The 20,431-nt window shown below is 46.5% G+C and overlaps 1 protein-coding gene across 7 annotated transcripts in view; it reads left to right on the top strand.

Moving 5' to 3' along the window:
• KCNG2 (potassium voltage-gated channel modifier subfamily G member 2) overlaps window positions 1-20,431 on the top strand; it is a 440,844-nt gene that overhangs the window by 290,780 nt on the left and 129,633 nt on the right. The window lies entirely within an intron of this gene.

Here is a 20,431-nt window from a genome sequence, read left to right as displayed (position 1 = left end):
CCGAACTTAAAAGGCCGAACACCATGAGGTGTTCGGCCGAACTCGAACATCACCCGAACAGGGTGATGTTCTGCAGAACCCGAACAGTGGCGAACACTGTTCGCCCAACACTAGTCCCACCTAAAGAAAGCCTAATTGGTGGGGAAAAAAACAAGATATAGTTCATTTTATTGTGATAAGTAATGATAAAGTTATAGGCGAATGAATGTAAGGAGCGCTGAAAGGAGAAAATTGCTCGGATGCTGAAGGGGTAAAACCCCTCAGTTGTAAAGTGGTTAAGTTTTGTGATAAACAGTATAGTTAGCCAAGCAAAAATTGTGTTGTTTTTTTTATAATAGTGCTTTTTATTTTTAAATTGAAATTGGTAAAACTGAGAAATAATGTATTTTTTCTATTTTATTTTTTTCCCTCTTTTTCCCATTAAAATGCATAGAAAAGAAAATTGTTCGAGGGAAACACTGCAATACAATGAAAGCCTAGTTAGTCTTGAAAAAAATCAATATATACAGTGGGATGTGAAAGTTTGGGCAACCTTGGCATGATTTTCCTGTATAAATCGTTGGTTGTTACGACAAAAAATGTCAGTTACATATATCATATAGGAGACACACACAGTGATACTTGAGAAGTGAAATTAAGTTTATTGTATTTACATAAAGTGTGCAATAATTGTTTAAACAAAATTAGGCAGGTGCATACATTTGGGCACCACAAAAAAAGAAATTAAATCAATATTTAGTAGATCCTCCTTTTGCAGAAATTACAGCCTCTAAACGCTTTCTGTAGGTTCTGGTTAAAGGTATTTTGGACCATTCCTCTTTACAAAACATCTGTAGTTCATTCAGGTTTGATGGCTTCTGAGCATGGACAGCTCTCTTTAACTTACACCATAGATTTTCCATTATATTCAGGTCTGGGGACTGAGATGGCCATACCAGAACGTTGTACTTGTTTCTCTGCATGAATGCCATAGTGGATTTTGAGCAGTGTTTAGAGTCGCTGTCTTGTTGAACGATCCAGCCCCGGCGCAGTTTCAGCTTTGTCGCTAATTCCTGGACATTGGTCTACAGAATCTGCTGATACTGAATGGAATCTATGCATCTCTTAACTTTGACAAGATTCCCAATCCCTGCACTGGACACACAGCCCCACAGCATGATGGAATCACCACCATATTTTACAGTAGGTAGCAGGTGTTTTTCTTGGAATGCTGTGTCTTTTTTCCTCCATGCATAACACCCCTTGCTGTGCGCAAATAACTTAATTTTAGTTTCATCAGTCCACAGCACCTTATTCCAAAATGAAGCTGGCTTGTCCAAATGTGCTTTCACATACATCAAGAGGCTCTGTTTGTGCTGTGGGCAGAGAAAAGGCTTCCTCTGCATCACTCTTGCATACAGCATCTCCTTGTGTAAAGTGCGCCGAATGGTTGAATGATGCACAGTGACTCCATCTGCAGCAAGATGATGTTGTAGGTCTTTGGTGCTGCTCTGTAGGTTGACTCTGACTGTTCTCACCATTCATCGCTTCTGTTTATCTGAGTTTTTTTTTTTGGTCTGCCACTTTGAGCCTTAACTTGAACTGAGCCTGTAGTCTTACATTTCCTCAGTATGTTCCTAACTGTGGAAACAGACAGCTGAAATCTCTGAAACAGCTTTCTGTATCCATGGGCGTCCGCACATACACCCAGGGGGCTCCCCCCCCCCAGCCGCGTCAGACCTCGATCAGGCGGCGACCAATAGTGCGGGCGCTAGGACCTAGCACACCGCACTGATATGCGGAAGTGACATCACTTTCGCATATAGAGCGAGGTGCGTCCGTGCGCCTGCTGTAACTGGTCGGGTCGCCCGCTGATTGAGGTCTGACTGACGTCGCTGCAAGGTGAGGGGGGGAGCGGCGGCTAGAGGGGGAGCAGCGGCCAGGGGGGCTCCTGTCACTACCTAAATGGGGGCACTTGTCACTACCTAACTGGACTTGGGGTCCCTGTCACTCACTACCTAAAGGAGGGTCACTGTCACTTCCTAACCTGGGGGTCCCTGTCACTACCTAACTGGACTTGGGGTCCCTGTCACTCACTACCTAAAGGGGGTCTCTGTCACTTCCTAACCTGGGGGCACCTGTCACTACCTAACTGGACTTGGGGTCACTGTCACTCACTACTCCCTGTCACTTCCTAACCTGGGGGCACCTGTCACTACCTAACTGGACTTGGGGTCCCTGTCACTCACTACCTAAAGGGGGGTCCCTGTCACCTTCTAACCTGGGGGCACCTGTCTCTACCTAACTGGACTTGGGGTCCCTTGTCACTTCCTAACCTGGGGGGCACCTGTCACTTCCTAACCTAGGGGTCCCTGTCACTACCTAACTGGACTTGGGGTCCCTGTCACTCACCACCGGGGTGGTGCCTGTTACTACCTAAACTGGTGGGCTCCTGGCGCTACCTAAACTAGGGGGCACCTGTCACTACCTAAACTATCCAGGCCAGCCAGCTTAGCATCACCACCAGCCAACCAGCCCAGAATCCCTGTCAAAAAGGCCACAGCATCACCACCAGTCAGGCCAGCATTTACTTCAACCAGCCAAGCACAGCCCAGCATCACCGCCAGCCAACCCAGCCACAGCATCACCGCTAGCCCAGCCACAGCATCACCGCAAGGCTTTTCAGCCCACACATCATCCCCAATCCAGCCAAAAACAGTATTGCCAGGCCAGCCAGGCACAGCAGCCAGTAGAGGAGAATTGAGAAGCCAGGTGAGAGGTGTCTACCATATTAAGGGGGCATTCTGCCTATTTATGTGAAATGCTGTCTATTTATGTGCCTCATGATTGCTGAATTTGTCTTGTTGGGGGTCTCATGATTGCTGAATTCGTCTTGTTGGGGGCCTCATGATTTTTTGGGGGCCTCAAGATTGCTGAATGTGTCTTGTTGGGGGCCTCATGATTCGTTGGGGGCATCATGATTGCTGAATTTGTCTTGTTGTGGACCTCATGATTTGTTGGGACCTCAAGATTGCTGAATGTGTCTTGTTGGGAGCCTCATAATTTGTTGGGGGCCTTATGATTGCTAAATTTGTCTTGTTGGGGGCATCATGATTGCTGAATGTGTCTTGTTGGGGGCCTCATGATTTGTTGGGTCCTCATGATTGCTGAATTTGTCTTGTTGGGGGCCTCATGATTGCTAACTGCAAGACTATGGGAAAAGCAGAATCATCATCATATGAGACAATAGCATTAAACCTACTTTTTAACTTTTTAAAAAGGAAAATAAAACTGGGAGGTTCTAAAAAAAGAATACATTTTTTAGGAGTAGGATGGATGAAATTGCTTATCTTCACAGTCACACAACCCTCATGTTTTTCAGTGCCAACTTCTCCGAATTCTTCGGCACGCCGCACCACTTCTTCGAACAGTTAACTGTATGTTACTGAGCGGGAAGGGGGGCACATGACTCCCAAGGGTGGGCCAGTGCCTCAGCATGCCACAGTGTAGCGCTGCCCTTGCAGTTCAGGTAACTAAAAACTTTTATCATGGACAAGCGGTAATGGGATTGGCATCACATCCATAATCCACTTCAAAATGGTGGTTGCACTCCGGAATACAGCCTGCCAATTCCGTGCTGTGCCTCTCCTCCAACTAATGTCAGCGTGTCTCCAGTCTCCTCCAAAGGAGTGGCAGGCTGTAGTTCATGGTGCAAGCCGTTGTTCTGAAGTGGATGTGATGCCAATCCTGTTACCGCTTGTCCATAATAAAAGTTTTTAGTTACCCCAAATGGCATATATGCTTGAACTGACCTGGACCAGGGAAACAGTACTCTAGTAATAATAATAATAATAATAATCCGAACATTTGTATAGCGCTTTTCTCCTGTTGGACTCAAAGCGCTCAAGAGCTGCAGCCACTAAGGGGGCGCTCAGGAGGCCACCCTGCAGTGTTAGGGAGTCTTGCCTTGAACTCCTTACTGAATAGGTACTGACCCTAGCCAGGATCGAACCTTGGTCTCCCATGTCAAAGGCAGTGCCCTTAACCAGTACACTATCCAGCCAGTATACGCAGGCAAGCATCTTTTCGGGTGAGTGCTCTCACGAAGGGGGGACAATTGTTGTAGTTTCCTGGGTTGGGCACATCCTGGTGAAATGCTGCGTGCTGGTTACAGGGGCCACCATCCATACAGCACTCAGCAACTGTGTATAGTTGTTTATTGTTTATTTTTTCAGGATAAACCAACATTACCTCTGTAATGGGGGATAAGTAGTTTTAGAGCACAGCAACATAAATCTATTAAAAATATATACAGTGTGTATATATATATATATATATATATATATATATATATATATATATATATATATATATGTATATGTGTGTGTATATATATTTATTTATTTTTCCCAACATTTTCCCATCTATCCAACCCACTTTCCTTTGTTTTGTTTTCTTGCAATTAAGTTTATTCCCAACATGACCATTTTGCAGCACGGATAGTTTGTAATCATTTGTACAGTAAGGGAATTTGACTCTAGTTAACCACTTGAGGACTCAGCCTTTACCCCCCCTTAAGGACCAGCGCTGTTTTTTCCATTCAGACCACTGCAGCTTTAACGGTTTATTGCTCGCTCATACAACCTACCACCTAAATGAATTTTGGCTCCTTTTCTTCTCACTAATACAGCTTTCTTTTGATGCTATTTGATTGCTGCTGCGAGTTTTACTTTTTATTATATTCATCAAAAAAGACATGAATTTTGGCAAAAAAATGATTTTTTTAACTTTCTGTGCTGACATTTTTCAAATAAAGTAAAATTTCTGTATACATGCAGCGCGAAAAATGTGGACAAACATGTTTTTGATGAAAAAAAACCCATTCAGTGTATATTTATTGGTTTGGGTAAAAGTTATAGCGTTTACAAACTATGGTGCAAAAAGTGAATTTTCCCATTTTTAAGCATCTCTGACTTTCCTGACTACCTGTCATGTTTCATGAGGTGCTAAAATTCCAGGATAGTATAAATACCCCACAAATAACCCCATTTTGGAAAGAAGACATCCCAAAGTATTCACTGAGAGGCATAGTGAGTTCATAGAAGATTTTATTTTTTGTCACAAGTTAGCGGAAAATGACAGTTTGTCACAAAAAAAAAAAAAAAAAAAGGTTTCCATTTCTGCTAACTTGTAACAAAAAAAAATGAAATCTGCCATGGACTCAACATGCCCCTCAATGAATACCTTGAAGTGTCTATTTTTCAAAATGGGGTCATTTATGGGGTGTGTTTACTGTCCTGGCATTTTGGGGGGTGCGGAATTGTAAGCACCCCTGTAAAGCCTAAAAGTAGTCATTGCACTGTGGGCCTCTTAGCGCAGTTTGGCTGCAAAAAAGTGTCACACATATGGTATCGCTATACTCGGGAGAAGTAGTACAATGTGTTTTGGGGTGTATTTTTACACATACCCATGCTGGGTGGGAGAAATATCTCTGCAAATGACAATTTTTTGATTTTTTTACACACAATTGTCCATTTACAGAGTTATTTCTCCCACTCAGCATGGGTATGTATAAAAATACACCCCAAAACACATTGTACTACTTCTCCTGAGTACGGCGATACCACATGTGTGGCACTTTTTTGCACCCTAACTGCGCTAAGGGGCCCAAAGTCCAATGAGTACCTTTAGGATTTCACAGGTCATTTTGAGACATTTGGTTTCAAGACTACTCCTCACGGTTTAGGGCCCCTAAAATGCCAGGGCAGTATAGGAACCCCACAAATGACCCCATTTTACAAAGAAGACACCCCAAGGTACTCAATTAGGAGTATGGTGAGTTCATAGAAGATTTTACTTTTTGTCACAAGTTAGCGGAAAATGATTGTTATTGGTTTTTTTTTACCAAGTGTCATTTTCCGCTAACTTGTGACAAAAAATAAAATCTTCTATGAACTCACCATACTCCTAACGGAATACCTTGGGATGTCCTCTTTGTAAAATGGGGTCATTTGTGGGGTTCCTATACTGCTCTGGCATTTTAGGGGCCCTAAACCGTGAGGAGTAGTCTTGAAACCAAATGTTTCAAAATGACCTGTGAAATGCTAAAGGTACTCATTGGACTCTGGGCCCCTTAGCGCAGTTAGGGTGCAAAAAAGTGCCACACATGTGGTATCGCCGTACTCGGGAGAAGTAGTACAATGTGTTTTGGGGTGTATTTTTACACATACCCATATTGGGTGGGAGAAATCTCTCTGTAAATGACATTTTTTTGATTTCTTTACACACAATTGTCAATTTACAGAGATATTTCTCCCACCCAATATGGGTATGTGTAAAAATACACCCCAAAACACATAATACTACTTCTCCTGAGTACGGCGGTACCACATGTGTGGCACTTTTTTGCATCCTAACTGCGCTAAGGGGCCCAGAGTCCAATGAGTACCGTTAGCATTTCACAGGTCATTTTGAGAAATTTGGTTTCAAGACTACTCCTCACGGTTTAGGGCCCCTAAAATGCCAGGGCAGTATAGGAACCCCACAAATGACCCCATTTTAGAAAGAAGACACCCCAAGGTACTCAATTAGGAGTATGGTGAGTTCATAGAAGATTTTACTTTTTGTCACAAGTTAGTGGAAAATGATTGTTATTGGGTTTTTTTACCAAGTGTCATTTTCCGCTAACTTGTGACAAAAAATAAAATCTTCTATGAACTCACCATACTCCTAACGGAATACCTTGGGATGTCCTCTTTGTAAAATGGGGTCATTTGTGGGGTTCCTATACTGCTCTGGCATTTTAGGGGCCCTAAACCGTGAGGAGTAGTCTTGAAACCAAATGTTTCAAAATGACCTGTGAAATGCTAAAGGTACTCATTGGACTCTGGGCCCCTTAGCGCAGTTAGGGTGCAAAAAAGGGCCACACATGTGGTATCGCCGTACTCGGGAGAAGTAGTACAATGTGTTTTGGGGTGTATTTTTACACATACCCATATTGGGTGGGAGAAATACCTCTGTAAATGACAATTTTTTGATTTCTTTACACACAATTGTCAATTTACAGAGATATTTCTCCCACCCAATATGGGTATGTGTAAAAATACACCCCAAAACACATAATACTACTTCTCCTGAGTACGGCGGTACCACATGTGTGGCACTTTTTTGCATCCTAACTGCGCTAAGGGGCCCAGAGTCCAATGAGTACCGTTAGCATTTCACAGGTCATTTTGAGAAGTTTGGTTTCAAGACTACTCCTCACGGTTTAGGGCCCCTAAAATGCCAGGACAGTATAGGAACCCCACAAATGACCCCATTTTACAAAGAGGACATCCTAAGGTATTCCGTTAGGAGTATGGTGAGTTCATAGAAGATTTTTTTTTTGTCACAAGTTAGTGGAAAATGACACTTGGTAAACAAAACCCAATAAAAATCATTTTCCGCTAACTTGTGACAAAAAGCTAAATCTTCTATGAACTCACCATACTCCTAATTGAGTACCTTGGGGTGTCTTCTTTCTAAAATGGGGTCATTTGTGGGGTTCCTATACTGCTCTGGCATTTTAGGGGCCCTAAACCGTGAGGAGTAGTCTTGAAACCAAATGTTTCAAAATGACCTGTGAAATGCTAAAGGTACTCATTGGACTCTGGGCCCCTTAGCGCAGTTAGGGTGCAAAAAAGGGCCACACATGTGGTATCGCCGTACTCGGGAGAAGTAGTACAATGTGTTTTGGGGTGTATTTTTACACATACCCATATTGGGTGGGAGAAATATCTCTGTAAATGACAATTTTTTGATTTCTTTACACACAATTGTCCATTTACAGAGATATTTCTCCCACCCAATATGGGTATGTGTAAAAATACACCCCAAAACACATTGTACTACTTCTCCCGAGTACAGCGATACCACATATGTGGCACTTTTTTGCACCCTAACTGCGCTAAGGGGCCCAGAGTCCAATGAGTACCGTTACCATTTCACAGGTCATTTTGAGAAATTTGGTTTCAAGACTACTCCTCACGGTTTAGGGCCCCTAAAATGCCAGAGCAGTATAGGAACCCCACAAATGACCCCATTTTACAAAGAGGACATCCCAAGGTATTCCGTTAGGAGTATGGTGAGTTCATAGAAGATTTTATTTTTTGTCACAAGTTAGCGGAAAATGACACTTGGTAAAAAAACCCATTAACAATCATTTTCCGCTAACTTGTGACAAAAAGTAAAATCTTCTATGAACTCACCATACTCCTAATTGAGTACCTTGGGGTGTCTTCTTTCTAAAATGGGGTCATTTGTGGGGTTCCTATACTGCTCTGGCATTTTAGGGGCCCTAAACCGTGAGGAGTAGTCTTGAAACCAAATTTCTCAAAATGACCTGTGAAATGCTAACGGTACTCATTGGACTCTGGGCCCCTTAGCGCAGTTAGGGTGCAAAAAAGGGCCACACATGTGGTATTGCCGTACTCGGGAGAAGTAGTACAATGTGTTTTGGGGTGTATTTTTACACATACCCATATTGGGTGGGAGAAATATCTCTGTAAATGGACAAATGTGTGTAAAAAAAATAAAAAAATTGTCATTTACAGAGTGATTTCTTCTACCCATCATGGGTATGTGTAAAAATACACCCTAAAACACATTGGTCTACTTCTCCCGGGTACGGCGATAGCACGTGTGGCACTTTTTTGCAGCCTAACTGCGCTAAGGGGCCCAACGTGCAATGACTACCTTTGGGCTTTACAGGGGTGCTCACAATTTAGCCCCCCCCCACATGACAGGACAGTTAACAAACCCCACAAATGACCCCATTTTAAAAATAAGACACCACAAAGTATTCCATGAGGGGCATGGTGAGTTTATAAAAAAAATTCTTTTTTGTCACAAGTTAGCAGAAAAGGATACTTTGTGAAAAAAAACAAAAAACAACAATTTATGCTAACTTGTGACAAAAAACAAAATCTTCTATGAACTCACCATGCACCTCACGGAATACTTTGGGGTGTCCTCTTTCCAAAATGGGGTCATTTGTGGGGTCTGTCCTGGCATTTTAGGGCCTCTGCAATCATTACATGTATGGCCAGTATTTCTGCTATACTCCTTATATTGGGCATACAGGTAGTGCATTCTGGGCTGAAAGGAAAAATGAACGGCAAACATCCCTTCATTCGCATCGATCAATGTGGATGAACAAATATCTGCCAAAAAATGTGAAACAAAAAGAAAAGAAAGAGAGACATAGGAGCTGCCACCCCAAAAATCCAAACCCACCAGCTCGTATGCCCAGGCAATCCTGATTTATTCATCCACATTGATCGATGTGAATGGAGAAATCATTGCTTGAGTTCTTTTTTGATACAAAGTGCTTGCCAAAGCATATGAATCCCCAACACCACACCTTGGCCCATATGCCTCGGCAAACGTATCTTTTTTACTGTGGAGGAGAAATCTCGTCCTACAGCGCTGCATGCACCGATTTTGTGTAACCTGACAGAAGCGCAATGCTTCTGTCAGGATGCACCATCAGTGCTGCAGCTGATTGGTCGGTCGGTCGGTCGGTCTGGATAGAAAAAAGAGAGAAGAAAAACGAAAAAAACAAAACAAAAGGAGGGGAAGGCGTCCGCCTGGACATAGGAGCTGCCACCCCAAAAATCCAAACCCACCAGCTCGTATGCCCAGGCAATCCTGATTTATTCATCCACATTGATCGATGTGAATGGAGAAATCATTGCTTGAGTTCTTTTTTGATACAAAGTGCTTGCCAAAGCATATGAATCCCCAACACCACACCTTGGCCCATATGCCTCGGCAAACGTATCTTTTTTACTGTGGAGGAGAAATCTCGTCCTACAGCGCTGCATGCACCGATTTTGTGTAACCTGACAGAAGCGCAATGCTTCTGTCAGGATGCACCATCAGTGCTGCAGCTGATTGGTCGGTCGGTCGGTCGGTCGGTCTGGATAGAAAAAAGAGAGAAGAAAAACGAAAAAAACAAAACAAAAAGGAGGGGAAGGCGTCCGCCTGGACATAGGAGCTGCCACCCCAAAAATCCAAACCCACCAGCTCGTATGCCCAGGCAATCCTGATTTATTCATCCACATTGATCGATGTGAATGGAGAAATCATTGCTTGAGTTCTTTTTTGATACAAAGTGCTTGCCAAAGCATATGAATCCCCAACACCACACCTTGGCCCATATGCCTCGGCAAACGTATCTTTTTTACTGTGGAGGAGAAATCTCGTCCTACAGCGCTGCATGCACCGATTTTGTGTAACCTGACAGAAGCGCAATGCTTCTGTCAGGATGCATCATCAGTGCTGCAGCTGATTGGTCGGTTGGAAAAAAAGAGAGAAGAAGAAAAAAAAAAAAAAAAAAAAAAAGCAAGCAAGCAGCAAAGCACTTCAATAACATTAACTTTTTAAACTTTATTAAATATGTTCAAACCAAACAATAACATTGGTAACCAAATATTAACTTTTTTGCTTACCTGTTTTTTTTTTTTTTTTGTTTTTTTTTACCTGCGAGCTGAGGATAAACTTCTCCTCCCCCATGGGTCAATGTGCAAAGTGCAAATCGCACAGATATGTGGCGAAGTACATTATGCATTCTGTCCCAAGTGAAAGGAGAGGTTTCTGGCAGGCCAGTGTATTTGGATCTCTCAAAACCTGATGTTTGGGTTCACACTGCATACTGGCCTATCCGGTCGGTCGAGCCCGCCGCACCGTCTCGCCCAAAATAGATCTTCAGGGAATACCACAAGAGTAGCATTCGGCCTAGTAATTAACTGCGTCGCCGTAGACTAACATGACTTCCGGGCCGACCCAAATTGCCGCAGAAGCCACGCAGTAACGTAGGCATGCACTAGCGTTAAGTCAAGCACTTCCGGCGTAGGGGGGGACCGCAAAGTGTGACTTTTGCTAGGCAATTTGCCCTAACGCATCGCGCCAGTGTGAAATAGCACTGAGAGACCCTTGTGTGCCTACTGCTGTGTCTGTAGTTCCCTAGGTTCTAAAAGTGTGCCTTCTCATGGTACCTCTCATAACACTCCCCTAGGCATAGGCCAGGCTGGTCAGGACAGCGGGGACAGTAAACGGGGGTGTCATGCCTTATTCCAGCCTTGCTGCAGACACGACATCTTTTTCTGGGGTTGCGTTGAGTTGGGGTACTGGGAATCGGGTAGGCGTAATGCCTTCCATGCAGCCGGCTAGTTGCATTTGGGGGTTGGGCTCTGTCACCTTCTGGATAGAGGAGTGCCGAAACAATGTCTTCCTGGAATTGAAGGAAAGATCCAGTTCTCCCAGCCTTACTGTAGAGAACAAAGCTGTTGTACATCGCCAATTGAATTAAATACACAGACACTTTCTTATACCAGCGTCTGGTTTTCCGGGAAATTAAATAGGGCCCTAACATCTGGTCATTGAAGTCCACCCCTCCCATGTTGGCATTATAGCTGTGGACGGCGAGGGGCTTTTCAATGACCTCTGTTGCCCGTGTAATTTGTACTGTCGTGTCTGTGTGAATGGTAGACAGAAGGTAAACGTCCCTCTTGTCCTTCCATTTCACCGAGAGCAAGTCATCGGTACACAAGGCGGCCCTCTCCCCCGTTGAAGTCTGGTGTTAACGAGCTGTTGGGGGAAGCCCCGGCGACTAGGCCGCACGGTGCCACAGCATCGGATTCCTTCTAACTTTAAGTGCTGAAAGAGGGCCACACTTGTGTAAAAGTTGTCCACATAAAGATGGTACCCCTTCTGGAACAAGGGTGACACCAAGTCCCACACAATCTTTCCACTGCTCCCCAGGTAGTCAGGACATCCGACCGGCTCCAATTTTGAGTCTTTTCTCTCATAGACCCTAAAACGAGATGTATAGCCTGTGGCCCTATCACAGAGCTTATACAGTTTCACCCCATACCGGGCGCGCTTGCTTGGGATGTACTGTTTGATGCCAAGGCGCCCGGTAAAATGTACGAGGGACTCATCTACACAGATGTTCTGTTCAGGGGTATAAGCATCTGCAAATGTGGATGACAGGTGGTCTATGAGGGGCCGAATTTTGTGGAGCCGGTCATAAGCTGGGTGGTCTCTTTCATGACAGGTGTCGTTGTCATTGAAATGCAGGAAGCGCAGGATGATCTCAAATCGCGTCCTGGACATGGCAGCAGAGAACACGGGCATGTTATGTATTTGGCGTGTAGACCAATAAGAGCGCAATACATTTTTTTTAGTAATACCCATGTTGAGGAGAAGGCCCAAAAAAATTTTAAGTTCGGAAACTTGGAGTGGTTTCCACCGAAAAGGCTGGGCGTGGCAGCTTTTCGGATGGGCGGTTATAAATTGTGTGGCATATAGGTTGGTCTCAGCCACAATTAAGTCAAGGAGATCCTGGGTGAGGAACAGTTCAAAAAAGTCTAGGGCCGATCCTAGTTCAACTGTCTCCACCTGGACTCCAGACTGGGCGGTGAAAGGGGGCAGTATGGGTGCGGCGGGATCAGGGGAATGCCAATCAGGGTTTGCCAGCACCTCTGGAAAACCAATGGGAGTACGGGCCCGTCTACTTGGTGGCTGCGGATCGGATCTTAATTCACGTACCACCGAACCAGTTTCTACTTCCAGGATGGTGTCCGCCACTTCATCAGGGTCTTCTGCGGAAGTACTGGTGTTGATAGGCCCAGGAGATGCTGCGCTGCTGGTGCATGCCTCACCAAGAAAAATCAGATCAGCGCCACTCTGCTGCCCTTGAGACTGATCTTCCGCCACCTGCAGTCCAGTGACATGGGGTGTGGTACGCCTGGCTCTAGCCGGGACCTCAACCTCGTCATCGGAACTATCGGTCTGAGAGCCACTGCTGTCTACAGGATCGTACTCTGAACCCGAAGATTCGTCGAATAAGTCGACCCAATCATCCTCATCCGACTGGTCCATGTACCTGTAGATGTCTTCATTGGAAAACCTCTTTTTTGCCATGGTGGCCTGCTAAATTTAGGAGGTATTCCTCTGAGACTACCCAGGAAAAGAGCACCTACCTAGCGAAAGGGAGTACTTGAGAGGTAGAAAGCTGTGGTCACTGAGTTTAGATAAAAAAAATCAAAACTGATGTTTACAGTGCCACAGCTTGTGTAGTGTTTTTTGCAGTGATCAGAAAAAAGAAATTTCTGTCACTGCGGTGGGGCGGGCTGAACGCAGTGCAGGCGAACGATCAGGTCTGATCGGGCAAACACTGCGTTTTTTTGTGGATCCTAGAGACCCTAATATAGATCTGACTGTGATCACTAATAATCACTTACAGATACTATATAGTACCAATGCTGATTAGCGACAGTGATGACGCTAATTAGTGACTGTGGTGCAGTGGGCTGAGCACTAACTGACACTAACAACCCTTTTGCTTAGATAACTGGCCTAACTGTTTGTTACCACTAGTGATACTAAAAAAGTTTTTAGATCACTAGGATAGTGATGGTGAGGGGGGGGGGGGGGGGGTTGGGGATCAGAGAGCAATCACAAATAATCAAAAACAATCACGAGACAATTACAAAACAATTACAGCAATCGGCGCAATCAAAGCCAATCACGGACCAATTGAATCCAATAACGTGACAATCAAAAACCAATTACGTGACAATTGAAGCCAATCACACGACAATCGATGCTAATCACAGGGCAAAACAGCCAATCAGTGGGCAATTGGCACAATCAAAACCAATTACGGGCAATTGAAGCCAATCACGCGACAATCGAAGCCCAATTACGTGACAATCGAAGCCAATCACACGACAATCGATGCCAATCACAGTGCAATTGAGACAATTGTAGCCAAACAAAGCACAATCAAGCCTTACAGACAGGAGATAAGATACACAATGGCAGGGGGGAGAATATACGCAATCAATGAACTAGGACGGTGTGGGGAGGATCGGAAGGGGTGGGGGGTGATCAGATACCCCTAAGGGGTAGTTGGGGGTCTAATCTGATGGATAGGAGTGACAGGTGGTGATAGATGGGTTATTGACGGGTGATAAGTGGGTGTTTACAGGGAAAAACAGATGTAAACAATGGACTGCTGATGTGATCAGGGGGGGGTGTCTCGGAGGGATCTGAAAGGGTGGGTGGGTGATCAGAAGCCCCTAATGGGCAGTTGGGGGTCTGATCTGATGGGGGGCAGTGGCAGGTGGTGACAAGGGATGATTGACAGGTGACGGATAGGTGATTGACAGCTGATCAGCGGGCAATTACAGGGAAGATAGATGCAGTATACGGGGGGAGGGGGGGGGATCTGAAGGGGTGGGGGGTGATCAGATACCCCTAAGGGGCAGTTGGGGGTCTGATCTAATGGGGGGCAGTGACAGGTGGTGACAAGGGATGATTGACAGGTGACTGATAGGTGATTGGCAGCTGATCACTGGGGAGATAGACAGATGCAGGGGAGATAGATAGGTTCAGTATACAGGGGGGGGGGGTCGGGGGGAGATCTGGAGGTGTGGGGGGTGATCAGATACCCCTAAGGGGTAGTTGGGGGTCTGCTCTGATGGATAGGAGTGACAGGTGGTGACAGGGATTGATTGATGGGTGATATGGGGGTTGGTTGGGTCTGATCTGCGGGCTGCAGGGGGGTACAGGGGGGTGTCTGATGGGTGCTGCGGGTGATCGGGGGGTCTGTGGGGCTCCTAATGTGTGCGTGTGTGTGTGCTTACTGTGCCTGCTCTCCTCGCTGGTGGTCGATCGCTAAGTGTGACCACCAGCGGGAGGCAGGCAGTATAATACAGTTTGTTACGTAAACAAACTGTATTATACCTGTTCTATTGGCCGATTTGAATTTTTACAGCCCGCCGGCGCTGCTGATTGGCCGGCGGGCTGAAGTCACATGGGGGCCGAAGAGTGTGACGTAGCGATCGCGCGGCTACAGCCGCGCGATCGCTCGTTAATTAGGCTGCAGCCGGCGACGCAGTACTGCGTCGCTGGTCCTGCAGCTGCCACTTTGCCGACGCACGGTATAAGCGTGCGGTCGGCAAGTGGTTAAGGGTATTTGTGCTCTTCAGGTAGTTTATCAAATCAAGACAATTGATGCTTGTTCCCAGATGTGTTCAGTGCCGTTGCCATGCATTCACGTCAAGCTCAGAGAGTTGTTGTAACGATCGGTGAAGCACAGAGAGGATCTGATTACCGGTGATCTGCAGTATCACGGGGAATACAGATGTATACCAGATTATAAGTGATCTGCAGTATCACCGATAATCCGATATACCAGCTAACCTCTGTTCACCTGAGTAGAGTGTAGTGTTTGGTGTAAGTAACACTTTAGAGGACTAAGCCTCAGAGCAATAAGGAGTACTGCACAGATTCCTTCCGAAGACCTGAACTCTCCAAGACGGGAGGAGTCAGGCTGAGAGTAGGAAGGAAATCAGAGAGTGACACTCTGGAGGGAGTGTCACTAACAGGACAGGGAACCGCCTCTAACAGTAAGGTCGGTTCTTGAAGGTCGGACAAGCCAGGTCGTACACACACGGACAGATAAAGTACAGTATCGGAAGGCAAAGGCGGAGTCAGGGTACAGGCAGGGTTCGGCAACAGGGTATCAGAAATATCGAGGTACAAGATCAAGAGGCGGAAGCAGAGTCAAAGGACGAGCCGGGGTTCGGCAACAAAGTATCAGAAATATCGAGGTACAAGATTAGAGTTCAGGAGGATAGTCAGGCAGGCAGAAAGGCATAACAGATAATCACAATCAACTAGTACTTTAAGCTATCAACAGAATCTAGCTAAGTGTAGGATTACAGCTCCAGCTGGTCTCGGCACACTTGCGGATCTGACTACGGATCTGGGTGCTCCCACATATGTGATCGCAACGCCAGACACCACAGTTACCCTTCCAGCACCTCCCTAAGTGCTGGACCAATGACGAGTGGAGCCAGCTGACCCCTTTCTGTCTGTCATAAATTCCCTGCCTGAGTGCGCGCACTCTGCTGAGCCCTGCACGGAGACAGCCGCCTCATACCGAGAGGAGGCGGCTGCCTCTCCGTGTGCAGGCCCACTATGCGCGGAAAGAGCTGCCTGCCGCTGACTCATGGCGGCGGCTCTTCCGCGCTTTCTCACAGTACCCCCCCCTCCCCGAGGAGTGGACTCCGGACAGCTCCTTCCAGGTTTTTCTGGGTGCAAAGTGTGAAACTCCCTCTTTAACTCATTGGCATGCATGCGAGTCCCTGGTACCCATTGTCTCTCCTCAATGCCGTACCCTTTCCAACGCACCAGATACTGTACTGAATTTTGTACTACCCGAGAGTCTAAAACCTTCTCGACTTCATATTCAGGTCGATCATCTATTATTACAGGAGGAGGAGGAGAAGAAAGACCTACATGAACTGCAGGTTTAAGTAGGGATACATGGAAGGACCTTACACCACGCATGCTAGCAGGAAGATCAACGGTATACGTGACATTGTTGATCTTTCTTGATACCCGAAATGGACCCACGAACCTGGGTCCCAACTTGGCTGAAGGCTGTCTCAAGGCCAAGTTGCGGGTGGACACCCAGACCAAGTCTCCTGGTTGAAATCTCCACTCTAAAGAGCGTCTCTCGTCGGCTTGACCCTTCTGACTCTGAAACGCTTTTACCAGGTTATCCTTTATGGTCCACCACATGTCCTTGAATGACCTTTGCCAGGCCTCCAAGGCAGGAAATGGAGTGGATGCAATCGGCAAGGGAGAGAACTTGGGCAGTTTCCCGGTTACTATCTGAAAAGGACAGAAACCCGAGGAAGAACTCTTTAAGTTATTATGCGCAAATTCTGCGTAAGGTAAGAATTCAACCCAATCATTCTGCGCTTCGGCAACGTAACATCTTAAAAATTGCTCTAGCGATTGGTTGACCCTCTCAGTCTGACCATTCGTCTGTGGATGGTAGCCAGACGAAAATGACAGACTCATGCCCATTTGGTGACAGAATGCCTTCCAAAACTTTGAGACAAACTGGACTCCCCGATCAGATACTATGTCTTCCGGAATGCCATGCAGACGGAAGATATGGGTGATGAATAAATCAGCCAGTTCTTGGGCCGAGGGGAGTCCTTTCAGAGGCACGAAATGGGCCATTTTACTGAAGCGGTCGACTACCACCCAGATGACCGACATGCCCTCAGACCTAGGGAGCTCACCCACAAAATCCATGGATAAGTGGGTCCATGGCTCACTCGGGGTGGGCAAAGGCTGCAGTGTACCTACAGGTGCCAGCCGGGAGGGCTTGCTTTTTGCGCACACTGCACATTCCCTGACAAACTCTTTGCAGTCAGCTGCTAGAGAGGGCCACCACGCACACCTGGCTCTTGCGTTCTAGACGCCCCAGGATGTCCCGCATTCTTGTGTGAGTGGACCATCTCCAGGATCTGGAGACGGAATGGTAACGGGATAAACAAAACCCCATCTGGTTTCCCTTCCGGGATATCCTGCTGGAAAGGACTCAAAGTCTCCTTCCAGTTCTCCCAAGTCTCGGTAGCAGCTAACACCAATTTTCGTGGAACAATGGTCTCGGGGACAGAGGGCTGTGCTGTCTCCGGCTCAAAACACCTAGAGAGTGCATCTGCCTTAGTATTCTTACTACCTGGAGTGTACGTAATCAAGAATGTGAACCTCGAGAAAAATAGAGACCATCGAGTTGGCCGAGGGCTTAACCTTTTGGCCCCCTCGATGTATTCCAGATTCTTGTGGTCGGTATAAACCGTGATCGTGTGCTCTGCTCCTTCTAGCCAATGACGCCACTCTACGAAGGCCAATTTGATGGCCAGGAGCTCCCTATTGCCTATATCGTAGTTTCTCTCTGCCGGAGAGAACCTCCGGGAAAAATAGGCACACGGGTGTAATCTACCCTGAAGACCTGAACGTTGAGACAGCACAGCCCCCACCCCAACCTCTGAGGCGTCTACCTCAACTATAAACGGGAAAGAAGTGTCCACGTGTCTCAGTATGGGCGCCGAGCAGAACAACCCCTTTAAAGTAGAGAATGCCTGTAAGGCCTCGGGAGGCCAATGAGTGGTGTCTGCCCCTTTCTTTGTAAGACTGGTGAGGGGTGCGACTACCGTGGAGTACCCCTTAATAAACCTTCTATAGTAGTTTGCAAAACCCAAGAACCGTTGTAAGGACTTTAACCCCACCGGCTGCGGCCACTCCAGGACCGCGGAGACCTTGGCAGGGTCCATAGACAGACCCGAGGTGGAGATTATATATCCCAGAAAGGCAACCGACGTAACCTCAAAAATGCACTTCTCAGGTTTAGCGTATAACAAATTCTGCCTCAGTTTGTCCAATACAATTCTGACATGGGTTCTGTGTTCAGAGAGGTTGTTAGAAAAGATAAGAATGTCGTCTAGGTAGACTAAAACGAACTTCCCTAACACCTCCCTAAAGACCTCATTAATGAGTTCCTGGAAAACGGCCGGGGCATTACATAACCCGAAGGGCATCACCAGGTACTCGTAATGCCCGTCAGGTGTATTAAAGGCAGTTTTCCATTCATCACCCTTTCTTATACGCACCAGATTGTATGCCCCCCGTAAATCTAGTTTCGAGAATATCCTAGCATCCGTGACCTGTGTGAATAAATCGTCTATTAATGGCAACGGGTAGCGATTCTTCACTGTGATTTTATTAAGGCCCCGGTAATCGATACATGGCCGTAAGCCCCCGTCTTTTTTTCTTAACAAAAAAGAAACCTGCCCCAGCCGGTGACCGGGACGGGCGAATTAAGCCCTTGGCCAAGTTCTCCCGGATATACTCCTGCATGGCTAGTTTTTCAGGGCCAGATAAATTATACAGATGGCCTCGAAGGGGCATACAACCAGAACGGAGGTCAATGGGGCAGTCGAAAGGGCGATGCGGGGGCAATTTATCCGCAGCCTTAGGACAGAACACATCAGTATAATCCGAGTACTGTTCAGGTACACCTTCCACCTGTACCCTGGTTTGACCTAGCGTCAGCCTCCCCAAACACTGCTGGAAGCAATGAGGTGACCATGCTGTTAACTGCCCTGTGGCCCAGTCTATCTGCGGTGAATGGATTCGTAACCATGGCATGCCTAGGATGATAGTGGAGGTGGACATATGTAAAACAAAAAACTGCAATAGTTCCCCATGCAGTACCCCAATAGTGACCTTCATCTCTGGAGTCTGTGACAGAGATCGATTCCGTTGCAAGGGAGAATCGTCCACTGCCGTGACTTGGATGGGAGGTTTCACTGGGGTGAGAGGAATACCCATTCTTTTAGAGAATTCAATACTATTACAAAATTAGCCGCTGAGCCGGAATCCACAAAAGCTTCGGTGGCTATAGAATTGTTCTCCCATGTAATAGCACAAGGGAGAAGCAACTTTTTCTCTTTAAGGGGTGAGAACAGAGTGCCTAGGGTGTCACCCCCCACTACTCCTAGGCATGCCCGTTTCCCTGCTTCTTGGGGCCATATCCTGGCTTGTTGGGGCAATTTCGTACTCTATGACCCTGCTCCGCACAATATAAACACAACTGTTCTGTCATTCTGCGTCTCCGCTCTACCTGAGATAGTTTTGACCGACCAATCTGCATAGGTTCAGGTGGAGGTAAAACAGGCGTAGGTGGCGTCTCAGGAGGAGCTGCGTAAGAGACAAGTTTAACCTGGTCTTTACCCCGGTTTTGTCGCTGATAACGCAATCTGCGATCAATCCTGATGGCCGCCGAGATGGCGCCATCAAGTGTCGTGGGCTCTGGCTGACTCAACATGAGGCTGGAGACCTCGTCCGACAACCCAGATAGGAAACGGTCTAACAGGGCGAAGTTGTCCCACCTGGTTGTCACTGACCACCTCCTAAATTCAGAGGCGTAATCCTCGACAGGACCCTTGCCTTGGCGTAATAACTTGTGCTGCTGCTCTGAGGTTGAGGCAATATCTGGGTCGTCGTAGATTACCGCCATTGCTTTGAAGAATTCATCAACAGATGTTAAGGCTAAGTCACCCTCAGGCAAGCTGTACGCCCAGGTCTGAGAGTTGCCTGTCAGTAATGTCTTAAGAAATGTGACCCTTTGGGCCATCGTGCCTGAGGATTGGGGTCTCAACTCGAAATACGACAACACTCTACTCCTAAAATTGCGGAAGTCAGATCTGTGGCCGGAAAATCTCTCGGGTACTGACATACGTATATCAGTACTAGGAGGGGATCGGACCTCATCTATAGCCGTCCGGAGGGTTTGTAATGACCCGGACAACGAATCAATCAGTGTCTGGTGCCCACCCAGCATTTGATTGATCTCCTCCATTGAGGAGGCCATTGCTCCCAGACGGTCAGAGTGTGGGTCTGGCGTTCTGTAATGATTGGTGAAGCACAGAGAGGATCTGATTACCGGTGATCTGCAGTATCACGGGGAATACAGATGTATACCAGATTATAAGTGATCTGCAGTATCACCGATAATCCGATATACCAGCTAACCTCT

The sequence above is a fragment of the Hyperolius riggenbachi genome, chromosome 5, assembly GCF_040937935.1.
Source record: "Hyperolius riggenbachi isolate aHypRig1 chromosome 5, aHypRig1.pri, whole genome shotgun sequence".
NCBI lineage: Eukaryota > Metazoa > Chordata > Amphibia > Anura > Hyperoliidae > Hyperolius > Hyperolius riggenbachi.
This window is presented reverse-complemented; position numbering and strand designations above follow the sequence as displayed.